The 19094-nt window shown below is 38.5% G+C and overlaps 1 protein-coding gene across 3 annotated transcripts in view; it reads left to right on the top strand.

Moving 5' to 3' along the window:
- inpp4b (inositol polyphosphate-4-phosphatase type II B) overlaps window positions 1–19094 on the top strand; it is a 229559-nt gene that overhangs the window by 107 nt on the left and 210358 nt on the right. For all 3 annotated transcript variants that reach the window (XM_056371175.1, XM_056371174.1, XM_056371172.1), the window contains exon 2: window positions 17649–17708. The gene's annotated coding sequence lies outside the window, so the exon portion shown is untranslated. The remainder of the gene's footprint in view (window positions 1–17648; window positions 17709–19094) is intronic.

Below are 19094 nucleotides of genomic sequence, written 5' to 3'. Positions count from 1 at the left end.
GTTTGAACAAGTTTTTTCGCCAGGTTTTTGTTGACGCTATCCCTGTCGGTAAAGCTAATTTTATGATAGTATCATTTAATTTAATCCAAATATGGCTAACTAACTAGCTACTGAGAAAAAGGTGTGTGTGATGCAGCTGAGTAGGAAACAATGACCAAAACAAACAAAAGTTTCTAGAAAAAGAAAAGAAAAAGCCTTTCATAGTTTTTTTATAAAGTAACCTTTGCTCAAAGATTAATTTTGTTAAATGGCCATTGACTCTACAATTTTAGGCGAGCACTGCATTGTATGTTCCTCATATCCTCAAAGACCATTTCCTTCACTTACAGTCCTATCCATAAGTTTGAGTACCCCAGGGCAAATTATTTATATATGTATTCAAACCCTGCTGTAAACAGACACTGTACTATTTTATTAAATGCACTTAAAACATAGAAAAAAAGGCATTTGTGAGTGCAGCTCTACTCGTAAATCACTCTAAACTTCATGCACTCTTGAGGCAGGTTATGAACTGCCATTAGGAATTGGCAGCTGATGATACATCCAGAGTTAATATATACTCTGCCTCTTCAAACCTTGTGCTAACACATGGGCTCATCTGAACAGCTGGTTAGTTATTTCATTTTTTCCTTTATTATTTTCACTCTTGGTCTTACTGTTCCTAGTTCCCCCTCCCCTGAGTTTTCACTATAGAGCTTTATGTAGCTTGGTGTGCTGGGGAAGATACTCCCTAACCAAAATCTCCCATGGGGTCCTAAAAAGCCAGACACAGCAGTTTACAATCAATACACAAAGCCATAGTTTTCACTTATTCCCCTATTCTGAATTTTACCTGTATTGACCACTAGATGGAGCTGTTGTTTGAAGAACTACCTCACTTTCCTTAGCACATATACTCTTCCTTAGCCCACACCCCTCCAGTGCAGTCACTTCTCCTGATGTCCCCCTGTCTGACGCTCTGCAGTGCTGTGGCAATTTACAATTTCTTGACCATGAGCTTCACATGTTAAGCTGCTGTTCTTTTGGGTTACTACATGATTCTGGGCGCCAACAAGGGCCCATTAGTTTGGTGTTTAGATGCCTTTTTTTAAAACTTGGATGTCCATATTTTGCTGTTTCCAGCACAATACGTACATTGAGCAAATTCGCTTCTGTTTGCCTAACGTACAGTATCTAATGGAGTGGACTCTCCACTGGCAGGATGCCTTTCAGGGTTTTTCAAGGGTGATTTGGGGTTAAAAGAATTGTATTACCTCCTCATTTACACTGATTTTTATATGTAATAAGCAAGACTCAGCGTTTCTAAAAGCACTACATTTACACACACATTTATATGCATTCTGTGCTTGAGACTATTTTAAATATAATTAAATTTGAGATATAGTCTTCGGGTTGGTTATGCCTTAAATTGAAGCCTGTCACTGTGCGATCCAGAGACCCTCAGATTCCTGAGTGGATCTCAGATATTATTGTCTTTGTTGGGAGATGATTGGTTAGCAACAGCAGTTCTATTATTGATTTAAAAAAAAAAAAAAACATCATGTGATTTTGGATCAGAAGCCCTTTGCATCTCTTCAAGGGTGTGCATGAGATATGCATAGTTTGCAGTGTCACCTGTTACCAGCCACTTACCATAGATCTATGCATTCATTCGTACAGGCTTCCAGTTTACTCAAATGTAACATATGGGCTGACTGGCCTCAGTCAAATCTAATCCCATAAAGCTGTACTACTCCACATCATGAGACATACTTCATCCTACATAAGCCTTTCTTTGATATCAATTGCTGTATGTAACCTTTTAATGGCTTTGCAAATAACCTCATTAAAGCAAATGCCACTGTCATATTGGTATTGGATTATAAATGTTACTATGACATGCAGCAGATTGTAAAATGTTGCCACTGAGTAGCTTCATGCTTGGATCAAATAGAATTTTTTTTTAATTTTCATGACACTCAGATGTGGCTGATGGGATGGCAGGTTAACATATGGCATTTGACAGGTTTTGACTAATTTTCTTTTTAAATTGCTCCCTTTTCAGTGTTCATATCAGTGGCTGGTTTTTTATATGCTTGATGTGAGAACTAGATTACTGATAATGTCATCATCTACGCCCACGCCAGGGTTATTTTCATTTTATACTTGCTGATGGGCCCCTGATAGCATGTTTTCAAGACTGCTACAAACATGTAACATATCTATTATGTAAATATATTCACTGTCTTAAAATTATTTCAGCTATTAGTTACAATTTCTAAGTTCTTTTTCCTTTCAACAACCATTTCATCAACATTATAAGTGATAAAAATTGATCATAAGAACCATATGTCCCAACTCAAGGTGAGCTTCTTCACCTGGTAATGGCTGTATTTCCATGCTGCATACACTAAATGGTAGCCGTTTCAGCTTTTGTATTTAAGTCTTGTTAAGCAAATGCAGTTGTGTTACAGGCTCCTTTTCCTTTATTCAGTTAAAAGCTTCAAGCTGTTTTGTTGTGAGAAAAGAATCTTAATCACTATCTATGTGTCACAATGAGGTATTGTTTGACACTGCAATAGAGCTTGAGCCTACTATGTTTGTTTACACGTGTGCAACTACCTACACAGGCATAGTTGTGTGATGGCGCAGCCTGGGGAGTCTCTATGCAGTATCTTTGGCAGTGTGTGAGTAATGGGGCAGGGAGAGAGTCTCTGGCTTCTTAACAGGGCCAACAGAATAATTATGAGGCGAGCTGAGCGGCTGTTCCTGGGCAGCAGGGAGCCTGTGAGCTTTATTGGTCCTAGCCTGTCTTTTTGGACCTATGCCTGGACTGATGGAAGCAGTCTGCAAGGTGGCCTGAGGTGCTGTCTGGTGGGGCCAGTTACAGAAGAATGCTTGTCTAGGGGCAACTGTAGAGTGTTTTGGTCAAAGTGTGGGCGGAAACGATGACAGAGGGAACCACATATGAAATTTCCAAACCAACTGAAGAAACTGTGTAGCTGATACAGTAGGGGTGAGGGTTTAAATGAGAGTGCAGTGGTGCTCTTGTCAACACAATCCTACTAACAACATGCCTTGGTAATTAATACCATTAGTATGAGTGAAAAGTCAGCACTATAGATTTCAGTAAATATTAATGAGGAACTCACTACAAGTGTTGAAAATGAACATTCCTCAAGAGATATTTTTGCCCTAGTAGGCATCATTGGGCTGGCAGTGCAATTAATTGATGGGGTAGAGGCAGCTGCATGTGTCCTCTGCTGGTTTCACTTGCGACTAGAGCATAACCGCTACCAATATTAGCATGCCATTCTAGTTAAAGAACTGTGGCAAAGACATGTACTGCGTGAGACATTTTACAGGTAGGAAGAATTAATTTGTAAGAGCCGTCTGATAGACGGACTATGAAATTGCAACGTGACACTATTTTGTAAATGACCCTAAAATGTATCTTCAATTATTTACTTTGATTAGTAGTTATGGTTGATAAAATGTGAAAAGTGACGAATGGAAAAATGCTCATTACAATTCCAGAGAGCCCAAGGTGACATCCTCAAATGTCTTGTTTTATGCAATCAATTAATCAATCAAAATTGTTGCTGATTAATTTTTTGCCAGTCAACTAATCAATTTATCAACTAATTGTTGCAGTGCTACACTTGGTTACCATTTAATTATATAGATGTAGTTGGCCATATTACTGACTAAAACTAATGCAGTCCAATAGTCCCAAAATAAATCCCACCTTCATGAAGGTTATAATGTTCAGTATTTGTTTTAACTATTTTAGATAAATGTTGATTCAGCTTCGTGGTTAGTTTGGAGGCTGTAGTGTATCTTGCTGTTGAATTACATTTCTAATATTTTGTCCAACCCATTTGTTTCAGTGAAGGTAGAGTTAATATTGCCTCTTTGTATAGCAGAAAGATTCAGCAGCACCACAGGTAAAACCATTTCAACAAAATCCGAACATTGCACCCTTTTATGAAGGTAGGATTTATTGCAGGGCTCTCGTATCACACTGCATTAGTTTTGTATGGGTGTACCTAATAAACTAGAAACATCAGCAAATAATATCACTCTGGCCAAATTGTTTTGCCTTTAGTTGCATCAGTACATCACATACAGAAATAATTGGTTGATTTTGAAGAACCCATACATGTAAGTTGTTTCTTTAATTGCGTTTGTGGCCTAGACATGAAAAGTGTAGTTTAGGAGTGTGTTGTGCAATATGCTGTATATGGCTCATCTTGTCTCCAAATATGTATTTTCATCATAAAAATGAAATCATGTCATGCAGTACAGAACTACAGACCATGTTGCTGTTATGACCAGTAGTATATTGTAACTTTTTCCAGGTTTAAATCTTTAACCTTTGTTGGCATGTTCTTTGTGTGGGTCTTCTGTCATCATCTGTTGGATGATGTTACACGGCCAGTATACGTTTAGTTTACTTCACTTTTGATTCTGCCAATATCCCTGTCTGACTGTTGGTTGAACCCCAGTCCAACTCACCTGTCTCTCTGAATGAACATCCTGAATCTTGGATGTACCTCTGATCAACTGCATCTCATTACAGTACTTCCTGGCAGCCCTGTACTGAGTCATGTTTACCGCATCTGTCTCACTCCTGGCAGCCAGTCTGTCATTCTCTTAACCCTCAACCCACCCAGTCAACCTCCCATCTCACTGGCATAACATCTATCTGTCCACTTTTCTTTGTCTGACTGCCTCTGCAGCTTTTCCTCTGTCCTCTCCATTTCAAAACCTCTAATCACATTAAGGCTGAACCAATGCTAGACTGAATCTGAAACAACTCTCAACATAGCAGCAGTGAGCAGAGAGTCCAAACGCACAATGCTTTTTTTTTTTTTTTTTTTTTTTTCTGTCCAGACAAAATCAATTTCTCCTCCTTGTTCAACTCTTAAGTCAGCCATAAAGCAATGTCCTCTTGCCGCTCGTCCCAAAGCATCAGTGTAGCATTGATAAAGGTGCATAAAAACAAAACAAAAAAACACACCTGTGTTTTAACAAAATTGGTTGGAAAGCAACATGGAGAAATCATTGTGAGCAAGATTCTGTGTAAAACAGATGTTAAGTAGAGTTATTTTGGGTATGTCTGCTTAAATATTCAATCTTCAGTCTTCCATCCTTGTCAGTGCGGATAAAGATGGTACTGTACATCAAGAAAGAAGCATGTTTGTTTTCTGTATATTCCTAGATCAAAGCAACCCTCCTCTCCCCTGTCAAATCCCTATCACTCAGCAACAGCCTGGCCTCACCTCCCTGCGTGTGCCCTGTCTTTGACATTATACCGTGGATACCACTTCCTGGCAGTGGGCCAGAGGAGAAAAAGTGAATGATTTCGAAACCCTCTCTCTTCCCCTTGCTCCCTTGCTCTCACCAAAGCTGGCTCTAATCAGATTTAGCGAGGGCTTGAGGATTGGGGTTTTTTTGCGTGTGACTGCAATGTCATCAGTAGAGGTTTGGAGCAGCAAAACCATTACTGTATTGAAACGAGTGGTAATTGTATTTAGAAAGCAGGATTCAATAGGGAATCGTAATTCAGCCCATGATTTGCGTAATTTTTCATTCCAGTTTCAATGCATTTATTGCACATTGGCACAGGTCCATTAACTACACTGATGATTATTATATTACCAGAGATATAACTGCACAATTCTATTGCTCCAGATACTAACTTTACACTTGATAATGAGGTGCTATTAATTTTTTATATCTTAAGGAATTTGCCTGAAGATAATACTACATTTATCCCTCCTGATGCACTATTATCCTTGGGCTAACGTCAGTCACTCAATGCACAATAGAACTAAATGTTGCCCAACAGTTCAGTGATTTATAAATAGCATTTTGCTAATAGACAGCATTGTAGATTATCCGCTTCTTCCCCCTAGATGAGAAGTTAATGTTAGTGCAGTATTAATTGCTGGGGAGAAGGGGACCTCAGTTGTGCATACTAAGATAACAATCTTTGATCACGCAGCTGCCTGAAGATGGCATGGTATTCTCTGCCTCCAGAGCGCTCACTGTAGGACTCCCTTGACTCAAATATAGATTGCCTCCTTGAGTCTGGTCTTGGATATATCTGGATATGTTTCTGCCTCTGTCTTCACTTTTTGTTTTGTGGTGTGTCAGCTGTTCATCTGTGGAGCTGGTTGTCTTACACAGCATCTTGGAGCTCGCCAGTGTGACAGACTGTCAGCAGTGCTTGTGTCACATTATTGTCAGGAAAAATCTAAGTCAGGGAATAAATCAAGTTATTGAAAAGCCATGTAAAGCTTGTTGACTTTAAGCACCTAAGAAGAAACTTGTTGTAAAGGAAAAATGTACCCCTCTGTGAGATTTGTCATCATTGCACAGTCTTGAGGAAAATTCATCATATATTGATAATTTAGATGCTATTTAGGCAGATTAATGAGAATATCAATTACTGTGACTAAGCTGTGAGGATGTTAAGCCCAGCTCCTTCAATCTGTACTCCCTCTTGTAGGATTTGCTGTCTATAATGAGTTGGAAGCTGTACTGCTCTGCAGTGCAACATCCTACCACTTATAGTTATGCATTACAGATCATTAGTGCTATGATTAGGTAACAGCACTTTGCGACATGGCAGTTCCTGTTGAAAAAGCAGACACCTCATCAGATACGAGTTGCCTGAAGTGTTTTTTTTAACAGGGGCTTGCTGTTGAGGGACACTTTAGAGGAAACACAGCTCAGTTCAGCTGGTCTGTTTTCTCCCAGTGAAAACATCTATCCGTCTGTGTAATAGGCCTTGTCAAAAGTTTACTGAGAATCAGCAATTCACTTTGAGACAAGGCTGCGTTTGCCACTGAAAGTGACTCTGATAAACTATAAGAGCCCATTGAGGCAGTGAGCAGGCTTTGATGCATAGTGATATCTTGACAGTTGCTGTCCCCTCTTCGTTCGTTTTTCCATTGTCTAAACTTTTCGCTGTAGCGTGTCTGTGCACATTCCTCCTCCTCAATGCCTTACAATATTTACAAATAGGAGATGAATGCAGTAATAACTTAATTATCTTTCCTTTGCTCAAAATATGATCTTAGTAACGTTCTGCCCCATTGAATAGCTTCATGTATTAACAGTTTCTAGTCATTATTCTACCTCCCATAGGAGTTTGAGATCATTATCTGCCTTTTTGAGTTCAGATATTGATCTTGTTCACAGCTCACCTGCCATGATATTCAGAATTTCAGCTTTCACCTGGATTGTAGTCATTCAGCTACACCAGTGACACCAAAAAAAAAAAAAAACTGTCTGTTAAAAAGAATGATTAGATAATGGTTGTAACTGATACTACCATAATATATTTGAGCCCTTTTGAGTTATTACGTAGTTGATTATCGGCAAATGGTGTTATTTCGTTTTCACCTATAGATCTTAATGTTTTTAATGTAAAATAAATACTCTTTTATATACCCGATAATCCCTTAAGCTTTACTGGGGCTAATGTTTTATAAAGCATGTGTTTTAGAAAGACTAGAGGTTTTCAGAAACATTGTTTTTTTTATAATCTTAAATTGTTGCATTTGCCTCTTTCATTTTGAGCATGAAGCTCATAAGCAGTTCAGGCCTGGCCTTTTGTGTGTTCAGTGTGCCTGCACAGTGTATTGCTATAAATTTACAAGTATAGCTCAAGTTAAAATGAAAACTATTTGTTCAAACCTGAAAGACAGACTGCAGTCTATGGACATATGTGAAGTGGACACAAAGATAAAGCAGTATTGATTTTTTTTGCATTGTATTTTAGCTATATAGAAATGTTTCTTTTTTACTTTTAGACCTTCCTTATCTGTGCTGAAAACGGAAAAGACAGCTGATGCAGTGTACATGTATTTTGAGATTAGTTTCACTCACTGCTATAGCACATTGAAGAAAACAGGCCACGGTTTACAAACGCTTTACACCTCCTGGTGTGCACTTTGTTTAAGTTTGTGTACAGAGTTGAGAGTGCAGGTCATAACAGGGTGAAATTAAGAGCATACTTTGCCGCTGTGGTGGTAGCTTGTTAGTCTGAACAATAATAATCTGTCTTTGAACTTAATACAGATCTTGTTGGCATATTTTCTACATAATAAAGTGGCTGTGACCTTTAACCCTATGTAAAGTATCAATGTTGAGTGGACACAACAATTCAGCTGCCTCACAGAAATTTCTGTTTTTTGTAAAGAGCACTAGAATCTGATGGACCTTTTTTTATTGAAGACATTTTCACATGTGACAGGTGTAAATGATTATAGTAATTAATTTCAGCTGCTTTCTTGAATAGAACAGAACCATCGTTAATGTCATCGGTAACACCTGAAATAATGAAGGGTATTGGTACTTGGTATGGGCTAATTGAAGAGTTAGTTGGACAAACAAGCAATTTGAAGATGTTACCTTGAGCTTTGTGAGATTTTGATGACATTTGCTCCTTTTTTCTGACATCCTCTGACTAAATGATTTATCAGTTAATCAAGAAAATACGTTATACATTGATCAATAAAGATATTGGCAGGGGGGTTATTTGCAGTCCCAATATAGTGCAAAATTGGGAATCTAGTGTCATCAGTTACCAGGCAGTTTTGCATCAGAAAAGCATTTTGTCAATGGATGGGGATGGTAACAAGAGACCATATCATGTGTTTAAGAAGGGGGGGGGGGGGGGGGGGAGCATGAACCACATACAATAACTGTTGACTTAAATACTTGCTTTTAACTGCTGATTAGTTAAATGATTTGTACAGGTGCTGTTAGCCAGTGGCACTCCAACTACTTTGAGACACAGCTGCAAAAACATCTGTTCAGAGAAGACTGACTTCCTTGTGCTGAATGTGCAAAAATGAATATAACACTTTAAATTAAATTGGCTCAGAGAGGAGGAGGAGGAGATGGCCCATTTGTTGTTACATGGTTCAATATTATATTAGGAGCCAAACAGAAGTTGACAGTGAAAAATTTCACATACATCCTTAAAACAAACACCTCTAGAAATCTGCTTGTAAAAATTGGTTGAAAACATCATGTTATTAATAAGCCTCTCGCAGTCAATGTGCTTTCATACACAATGCTGAAAACGTGCATTGCAGTCAACACTGAAACATATGTATACAATATGAAGACACTTCTATACATCATTGAAATGCTCTCATACACTTAGAATCAAGGACGAGAAGAGGAAGAGTAGAAAAGTTTAAATGAATTTATGAGGCATAGTTTATTTCAGCTTTGCTGTAAGATCTATCTATCTATCTATCTATCTATCTATCTATCTATCTATCTATCTATCTATCTATATCTATCTATCTACACACACTTTAACTAGTGGTAGATGATGTTTACAAGTGTGTGTATGTAAAGATGATGGATTTAACAGAGGCATGTTGTATTCTTACACAGTACACACATTTTTATTTATATGCATTGTTTATTTTTATTTCAATTTAGATATTGTTATAATAAGGATTTCAATTGACAATTACATCTAATAACTGGGACTTATTATTATTATTATTATTATTATATATATATATATATATATATATATTTTTTTTTTTTACAGTAGCTTTACTCTTAAGGGCCAAGTATATTAATTAAAATGCTGAAAAAAATCAGTTTTAAATAAATAAAATGTAAGTTTTTTTTTTGTTTTTTTTTCCTCTCCTCCATTCATATTGCCAGACAGTTACATTTTGAAAACGTAGCAAACGGCTTCAACTTAATCTCTCAATCTCTCTTGGCTTAATTAAGCCAAACTGTTTTTACAAATTACTTCTATATGATTAATCACTCAGCTTGGCTTATACTGTATATTTCCCTCATTCTGCATAAACGAAGAGAACATCAGCAGCCTAGCTTACTGACAGGACAACAATGCATGCAATAAACAAGATCGACTATGGATTTTAGGAATGCCCCCTGCTGGAGCTCAAGGAACAACCTGTTTTGCTTATACATCATTTGAATTTGGTTAGGTAATTCATGACCAAATTTCTTATCCTAAAATCTAATTGATTTTATGTAACCATCAAATATTTGGAATCTTTGCTTGGAGATTGAGTGAAACGATTAATCATTATCAAAATAGTTGGCTCCAATTAATACGTTCATGAATAAATTACATTGCCTGTTGGTATTTCAAGAGACAAAGATATGAAGAAGAATGTTAGTAAAAATGTCCTTTCTGTTTTAACTATAACTTGTTAACCAAAATTTGGCCTTTTTGTTTCTACATACTTTTATAATTGCATATAGTAAATTAATTATTGTAATGTTATTGGCCACAGCATACTGAAAATTTTTGGTTATCATTCTTGAAAGTGGTATCAGTACTTATAATTTCAAATATGAGCAAATTATGTGTATTGGTATTGGTCTGTGAATGCATTGTATCCAAGCATGCATGCAGCGCCCTTTTAACATGAGCATTTTATCCAGGCTTTGATCAAGCATCCTGCCATTTTAAGGTTATCAGAATACGAGAGAGCGGGCAGAAAGAAAGGGCTACATTAGTTTATATTGTGCATATAAATCACATCATACAGTGCTGGGTGCATTCTAAAGTTATAGGCTCCCGCAACAAAAGCAGTTTAACACTTGGCCAGTATGAATAGCAGTGAAACATCAAGACAGGAATATGTTTAGGGATACATTTTATGTGTCCCTGGCTTGGCATGGTGAAATGCCTTTTAAAATTGGAGTCTGTCCAGTTGTCAGTGACAATGATGCTGATTTATAGGAGCAGAGGAAAGGAAAGCAGGACAGAGGCTATGTTTCCCTCTAAAGCTTTCCATTTGGTAAATGATGCTTAGGTGGTCACTTTTCTTTGTTGACATGGGCCTGAAGCACAGCTGCATCTGCACTAATGCAGAGTGGATAACATGACACTTTAGCGCACATGCTTTACTAATAACGTAACACAGTCTGTAGTTTTTAATGAATAATCATACAGTTCTTCACAAACACCTGATCTAGTGACGTTTGCATTTAGTAGTCTGGCAAGATGGATATGTGTGGGAATGTTAGAATCAGATTTGACAGAGATGAGTGATACAGTATCCTTCATCTTGATTTTGATGTTTAGATAGTGTAGTATTCACCTTGGTCAAATGCAGTTTTACAGTAGAGTAGAGAGTAGAATAATTGGCCATGATTAGCATTTTAAATGCAGTTTTCAAGTCATGTTGCAGTAAAAGTGCTTTTTTTTCTTAATTGTGTTTTATGAATTAATTAGCTGTTATACTTGTCGGTGAAATCTTCCATTTAGGAAGAAGTCAGACTCTGTTATATTTCAGTACCCTATTGCAGTAGCACAAAAGACAAAAGTCTAATTGCTTTCCTGTCTGCACATTATCCATGGTAAATACCACCGCTTATTATAAGCACATGTATCTTGCTAAAGCTATTGTTTGTCATAGGTTATAGTGTAAAGGGTAAAGTAAAAAGTCACACCATAAATTCTAAAAAGATGGTCAATGGAGAGTTAGGCCTTTACTTGAAATACTGGAGATTCCCTGTGTTTTAATAAATTTTTAACATTTTCCCAACAGCAAAATCAATAAAAAGAAACAAAATATAACAGGCCAATAAAATATTAAAATGTTCTTTTGTCAACCGTCATTAAATGTAAGTCAGAACATGGGATTCAGCGGAAATACAGCATGTACTTAGTGTATACCATACAATACAGTATAAGAAGCACAAATTAGTACAACAGGAAAGTGCTGTCATTATAATGCAACATGATTATGTTGACAGCACTTTACTGAAACTTGTTTAATGTTGTCTGATGTGCTGTCAGACGTCTGCAGGTGAGTTCAATCTCATATTTGCATCTCATAACCCGCAGTTTGAATTAAAAGAGTGTTTGAAAGACTATGAATTTCAAGGTGAAGTACGAACAGCATATTCTTGCCTTGCATCAAACGCATCGTTCTGGCATACATCAAACTATGCATAGTTTATGAAGGTGCAGGTACATGCTCATGTCAAATTTGTTCACAAGGAGGTAAAACTCAACTTTTTCCTGTGCATGTGCAATGTGCAAAGCCAAGTTTTTCCCTCAGGAGGTTGTTGACCAGAGGTGGTAAGCCTGACAGATGTTGGTGCATTTCTTGGTTCATAGGTACAGCATTGAACAACACCCAGTCAGGGACAAGGTTGCTTCTTTTTACGATTTCAACATAATTCAGAGTATCTTCAGAAATAAAGGTAAATTAACCAATTTTGTGTTGCCAGAATATTTTAATGAAATGACCAAGATTACTGAACAAAAGAAGGAAAAAAACTTGCATAATCCTGAATTAATACAAACACAAAATGTACCCTGGAAATGATTGACACCTTTTCAATGGATTAAAATTAGTTCCTCAAAATAAAAAAAACAAATAAGACTCACCTGTGCTTAATTTACAGTGTTCACAAGGGCTGAATTAATGAATGATGTTTTACTGCATAAAAAGGAGCTGATTCTTTACGGTTTCTTTTTCACAATGGTGAAGATGAGAGCTCTCTGAGAGCATCAGAAACACTAAAAAACATAATTCCAAAGGCTACAAGGCAAATCGGCAATGATCTTGAAATCCCTGTATCGACATTTTCGCAATATTATCTATACGTTTCACATTTATGTATGAGTCATACAATTGTTAAGACGCTTCCAGCATAACTCAATGAGAGAGGTCTGAAAAGGTTGATGTGAATTGTGCAAAAAAAAAAAAAAAAAAAAAACACCTTGCAAGACAACTAAAGAGTGTCAGGCTGACTTGGAGCAATCTGGAGTCAAGCTAACAAAACCAATGCTGCACACTAAACCAGGTAGGGCTCCATAGGCAGAGGCCATGGAGGACACCACTATTGGAAGAAAGGCACAGAAAAATCAAGACTGTTTGCAAAAGCTTTCATAGATAAGCCAGTCTTTCTGGGATAATGTTCCAAAGTAGAGCTGTGCAGTGCATTAGTTTGTTTATGGGTAATGAAATGAAGCCCATAAGTAAAAGAACACACTACCTTCAGTAAAACACGGTGGAGGTTCTATCATGCTGTCGGGCTGCTTTGCTGCCTCTGGTACTGGAGGCATTGAATGTATCAAAGGAATGATGAAATCAGAAGATTACCAAGGCAGGACAATGGCCCAAAGCACACAGCCAGCATTACAAAAGAATGGTTGAAAAGGAAAAGATGGATTGTTTTAAACTGGCCTGCAATGAGTCCTGACCTAAATCCCATTGAAAACCTTAGGAGAGAGCTGAAATCTGCCATTGCAAAAAGGACACGGGTCCGGCTGTAGACCAGAGGGGGTGCCGTGAGCCTCTAGTTAAACCCCTAAACCTACAATGGGCCAGTGGAGGACTGTGACTTCATGTTGCTATTGGATGTAAGACAAACTTCATTGGAAAAATGACAATTAAAGTTTAAAGCAAATTAATCGGCTAAAACAAGGACAGGTGGAATTGAAATGAGATGAAATTAAACATTTAAAATGCCTGAAGGATGAAAAAGAGGTAAGCTTTATATTGTTGTGCAGGTGCATTGTGAGAAACTGGATTTCATTAGAGCGTGTTTGGTAAGGACCTGCATTTTAAAGACATTAACAGAGTAATGTATGGGGACAAAACCAGTAAGGGCCTTTTTATAAATAAATAAAAACCCGCATTTATCATGCCTTACAGAGAAAGTGGGGCCACCCAACATTGACATACAGTTCACAATGACGAGTATTAGAATTATCACTGGTAATAAATGCAGTGCAATAAGTGCTTCAGAATCATAGCTGGGGCATGCATATACAAAACGTCACCGTAATGCAGTACTGACAGGAAAGTTGCCTCAATAAGCGTCCCTCTACAGCAGGGGTGGGCAATATTTTTTTCCAGCGGGCCATACTGACTCCGTTAAAGTAAGTGAAGGGCCACACAATTGGAAATAAAATTTAAACATGAAATATTTAGTGCAGAATTACTTTAAACTACCTGTACATAGATGTGGTGGGCTGGATTGTGTTAGTCACTAGCCCTTTTTAAACAAATACATGATCATCTTCATGAATATTACAATTAACTACTATGATTCAGTGAGACTGTTCTATTTGTGTGACAGACCTGCATCACTCAATGAAGAAAATATTAGGGTTTTGTATAATTTTATTTACAGAGAAACACACAACTCCTTTAAATTACAACTGTGAGAAATGACTCACATTGCAAAAACAAAAAACATTGCATCCAACTGTTGTAACTAAATTATTGCATTGAATGCTCATCAGAAAAACAATAGACACTGTTTTTTAATACTCACACTGTTTTAACAACTCTGGCAGTTATCTTGCTGCCGATTGATAGTGTACACATTGTCTCTGTATCCGTGAAGCTCCAAAAAGTTCGGATGGACCCTTGTATGTCTCCACTGTCTGTGTACATATTCGCAGCTTTGTGCACACGCGGAGTAAGGGTTGTCAGTTAATGGGAACAATGCAGACGGTCACCTCCCTTTGCAAGATCATCAAAGTCTGGCGTCATGTGTGATGTTGCAATGCGCAACACAGAGGACAGATGTGACGTGATCTGTAACGTGACTTGTTATAGTTCATCACGGAAAATGTTTGTTCGCAGACATAGGTGGAGCCAAACAAAACAAGCATCCTTCGTGCATGCCTGCGCAGGTTCGGGAACTGCATTTCGTTCAGTGCACCATAGAAGCTGTCCAGTGTGGAGGTGCTGAACTTCTCTTTCAGAATCAGATCGCACTGGATGTCAATCAGTTCGAGTTGCACATCTGGGGGCGCTTTCTCGCTGTCGAATGAGAAGGGAGTGGACACCAGCTCCAGTTCTGCATTAATCTTCTCAAAGTCAGAGAAACGGCGGTTGAACTCAGTGTGGAGGTGTGTCAGAGTAGTGGAGTATCTGTCAGTGTGGCGGGGTGGCACATTCAGTGTAGCCAGCGTTGGGAAATGTGTGAAACACTTGTTGCTCATATGTCGAGAAAACAGGATCAGCTTGGCTTTGAACGCTGTCACGTGTGAATACAGCTCATGCACAAATGCGTTCTTCCCCTGTAACTTCACATTTAGGTCATTTAGATGGCTCAGTACATCCACCCCAAATGCAAAGTCACACATCCAATCCAAGTCTTGCAACTCGGTAAACTCGTCTGCTTTACCTACATTCCCCAGAAACGTCATGATCTCTCCTCTCAACTCCCACACACGATGAAGCACCTTTCTCAGGCTCAGCCAGCGAACATTGGAGTGGTACAGCACGTGCGTGTGCTCTGCTCCACTTTCCTCCAGCAGCTGAATAAACTGGCGGTGGTTGAGCCCTCGGGCCCGGATTAAGTTTACGAGTTTTACCACCGTTTTGGTGACATGATCCAGTTGCAACACAGATTTACACAGGGATTCTTGGTGAATGATGCAGTGTAGGAAAATCAAATCTGAGTTGGGATTGTCATCTTTCACCCGGTCCTGTATCCTCCGCAAAAGCCCGACGTTTTTACCGGTGAGGTTCGGAGATCCATCAGTTGTCACGTTCAGTAATTTAATCCATGGCAGGTTGAATTTCTCCAAACATCCTGACACGCAACAGATCGTATAGCACTTTTCACCTCTGTGGATGTCGCGGGCCGGACTGAGACAGCCCACGGGCCGGGTCTGGCCCGCGGGCCGTAAAATGCCCATGTGTGCTCTACAGCATATGTTATTGTATGAAAAGCAAATGTTATTTAGTGCAGGAGCTTTTTCACAATTTTCATTCTTTTCATGGTCTGTTTGAATGGTCTCGGTGAGATGGATGTACTTGGCTGAGACTTGATGAGACAATTGAATAAGGAAACCAAGTCAGAGCTGCTAGACCGTCTCTTTATGAAGTCAGGGGACTAAAGTGCAGACTTCATTTTGTTGGCTCTGACTCATTGCCCCTGCCCCCAGCAATGCACAGTTTTATTTTTATTTTTAAATGATATGGGGGTGTTTGTTACAGGCAAGATTTACGTTCTCGCTAAACATATGCACCAATGCCTCCCCATGCTTCATGTGGTGGTGTTGTTGTTGTTGTTCTTCTTCTTCTTCTTTTTTTTGTGCCTGCTTGCATGCATGCTAAATACTACTGTAGAGGAAGTTTAAGTTTAAAAGTTTTTGCAGACTTTCATGACAGCTTGACATTTATGTAGTATTAATGGCAGAAATTTGCAATATTTATATTTTTCATGTAAATTGTATGATCCCCAGGTGCTCCCAGACCAGCTGGGAGAGTCACTCGAGTGTGTGTATAATGTATGTTCCCTACCAATCAAGTTTTCTAATTAAACTGTAGATATTGAATTAACTTCTGTCTCATGTATAGGCATACATTAAACATAGTAGTTACAGTGTAAATAACCATCAGTTCTTGGGTTTTTACTTGATTTTTATTAGAAAGCCACTGTGGTTTCTTCCGTAGCGATGATGTGATGATAATGAAGGAATCTCTGCAGACACCGGCTCAGTTGTATATAAAAAAGTTTATTACAAAAAGGCACAGCATCTTTTAACAAGCATCAAAACTGCCTGTGAGAGGACCCAAAGCCAAAAAGGATCTTCTCCCGTTTTTCCCCAAAACCATACAATTTATAGGCTGAATAACCTCTAGTTACATATTCATGACCTAGCTGATTCCTAATAACCTATAGAGGCACAGAGCCAACATTTATGTCCAAACATGGTCATTCTATATGAAGTTAAAAGATACCGTAAATTTTATTATGAAAAACAAAAGTCAGCTCCTAGGAATGTTTTGGAGACTGGAACTGAGGGGGTGCTCACCCTCTTCTGGCGCCTGACCTTTCTCTAGGGTGTCCTCCTTAAACACTCCTATCCTTAACTCACAAAACAGCTAAGACACCACACCACCAATATTATTATTATTATTATTATTATTATTATCATGATTTAAAAGGATGTGAAAATAATCCTTTTTAAGATTAAAGTAATTGTCAAGTTTGTCAATGCGACCGCTATATCGGACTGGGCAAAACTGGCCATTAAAAGAATACAAATAAAGCTACATTTTTTTTTTAATTTACATTTCTCAACCAATTTCAATGACTTGTTTTTATAGTCGAGCGCTGATGATCTATGTTGAATACAAATCAATTTTTTTATTTATTTATTTATTTTTAACCCTAACGCTTCTGGAGATACTTGGATTATGCACTTGAAATTAATGGGTGGGTAATCTTGACCATGACTGTATGTCATGTGTTTATGCTGCAACACTGTTACTTTGTCAGGGCTGTCTGATCCCCACACTGCCCTCTGGGACCTTCCCAGGCATTTTAACAGCCTGCCCTACCTGCCCTGACCACTGCTTCCCACAGCTCACACCATTTAAACATTGCCTCCTTTGCTGCCTCTTGCTGTCCAACCTCGTTCTGTGCCTTCACTCTTCTCTACACTGACCTTTTTCGGGAGGTGGTTTTTCCTCAAGATGTTGGTCAGGAAAGGTTGTCCAGGCTGCCGTGCTGCGGCTGCTGCAGTCGTTCTCAGAATCTCTTGATGAAGCTCCAGTAAACGAAACAGAGAGGCTGAAGCTTTTCCAAAGCTGTTATTGGCTGTGCTGTGGCGCTGCTGTCTCTTCACATGTGTCCTCTTTTCTTCCTTATGTGTACAGACAAAGATGGAGGATGGACAGGGATGCTGACAGAAATGACTAAGGCTTCCTGTTATACCGGTAAGATACAGCACTGACAATTATGAGTGAAATAGTTGAGTGCTATTTCAGCTTTTGTTCATTTATACCATAGTTATCATTTGTGAAGATACATAAGAATGTATGCAAACAAGCGTGCAAACTAAATAAGACAAAGTGTTTCATATTCATCTTCTTAATCATTTAGTAGGTGACTGCTATGCCAGAGAAAGTCAGCAATATATAATGCTAACAATTAATATACAGATTACTTGTGCATGCAGCCGGTGAAAACGTTTTTGTTTTGAAATTAATGTCATTAACGGCCACATTGCAAGAAATCAAGAGGTTTTATAAAAGCCACATAATGTCTGTGCTCTTGTTATTGGGAAATTAATCTTTTGCACTGCTGTAAATGCGTGGAACTGTCAGTTTTGACAAAATGTGGCACAGTGAATCTCTGCCTTTGGTTATTTGTGCTATCGCTAGGAAAAAACACTGAGAACTGCAATTCGAGTGAAGTTGAAAAATCCGCTGATACTCTTATGCAAACTCAAACTAATTTATATACTTGTGGCATAGGTATTTGCACGCATGCACGTGTCCATTTGTGCATGCTTAGGTGTGTAATCCTTGTGTGTATTTAACAGATGAAAGGTAAGTTTAGAGTTTCTTAGCTAATCACAAGCCAAGACTGTGCATTTCAGCATATTTGCTGTAGTTTCAAAGCCTCTCCTCTATAAACAGATGAGTGGAATTTGTTTTGTCATTTCAGCCAATATGTTCTAAATGCCAACGAGCTTTCCCCTGAACATCCCAAAGCACTCGAGGAGAAAATTGTTATTTTGTATTGGCTATTATTTTAATCACACTTACACCAAAAAACATGTTCACATGTACGCTTGCATAGACACAAGTTCTACTCACCCAGTCATACGAACACAAAGTTAGGCCTACATATTCATTGAAATACAGTCTGTAGTAGTCTGAAGGAAGTGGGGTCATGTGACTTTAACTGAAGCTAGCATGCAGCTCAGGTTCAGGTCAGGACCGGCGTATACATTATAATTGCAGAGGAGGCTATCTTAGGTGAGCAGACCCATTTGTACAGTTGCACAATTCCTATCCAGTTTAGAGGCCCTGCTTTTTAAGTGTAGTGCGTCCAGGCGGCTGTCTTGCTGAGATGAACTGCTCCTTCTGGACGAGATAAAGCACACTCAGTGTTCCTCAGTAAGATATATGGGCACATTTGCATGCTGGGCTGTCAGTTTCCCACTGCCAGGTCTCCTTCCTTAATTCCTTTTTAGGCTGTCTTTCTTTCTGCATTTTCCAATGTCTGGCTCTCAAAAGGGAGTACTACTCTAAATTACTAGTAGTTAAGGGATGCCATGAAGGCTAATTTATTATTCACAGTTGACTGACAGTGCT

The sequence above is a fragment of the Seriola aureovittata genome, chromosome 3 (genome assembly GCF_021018895.1).
Source record: "Seriola aureovittata isolate HTS-2021-v1 ecotype China chromosome 3, ASM2101889v1, whole genome shotgun sequence".
Lineage (NCBI taxonomy): Eukaryota > Metazoa > Chordata > Actinopteri > Carangiformes > Carangidae > Seriola > Seriola aureovittata.
Note: the sequence above shows the minus strand (reverse complement) of the source record. Positions and strands in the feature narration are given on the sequence as shown.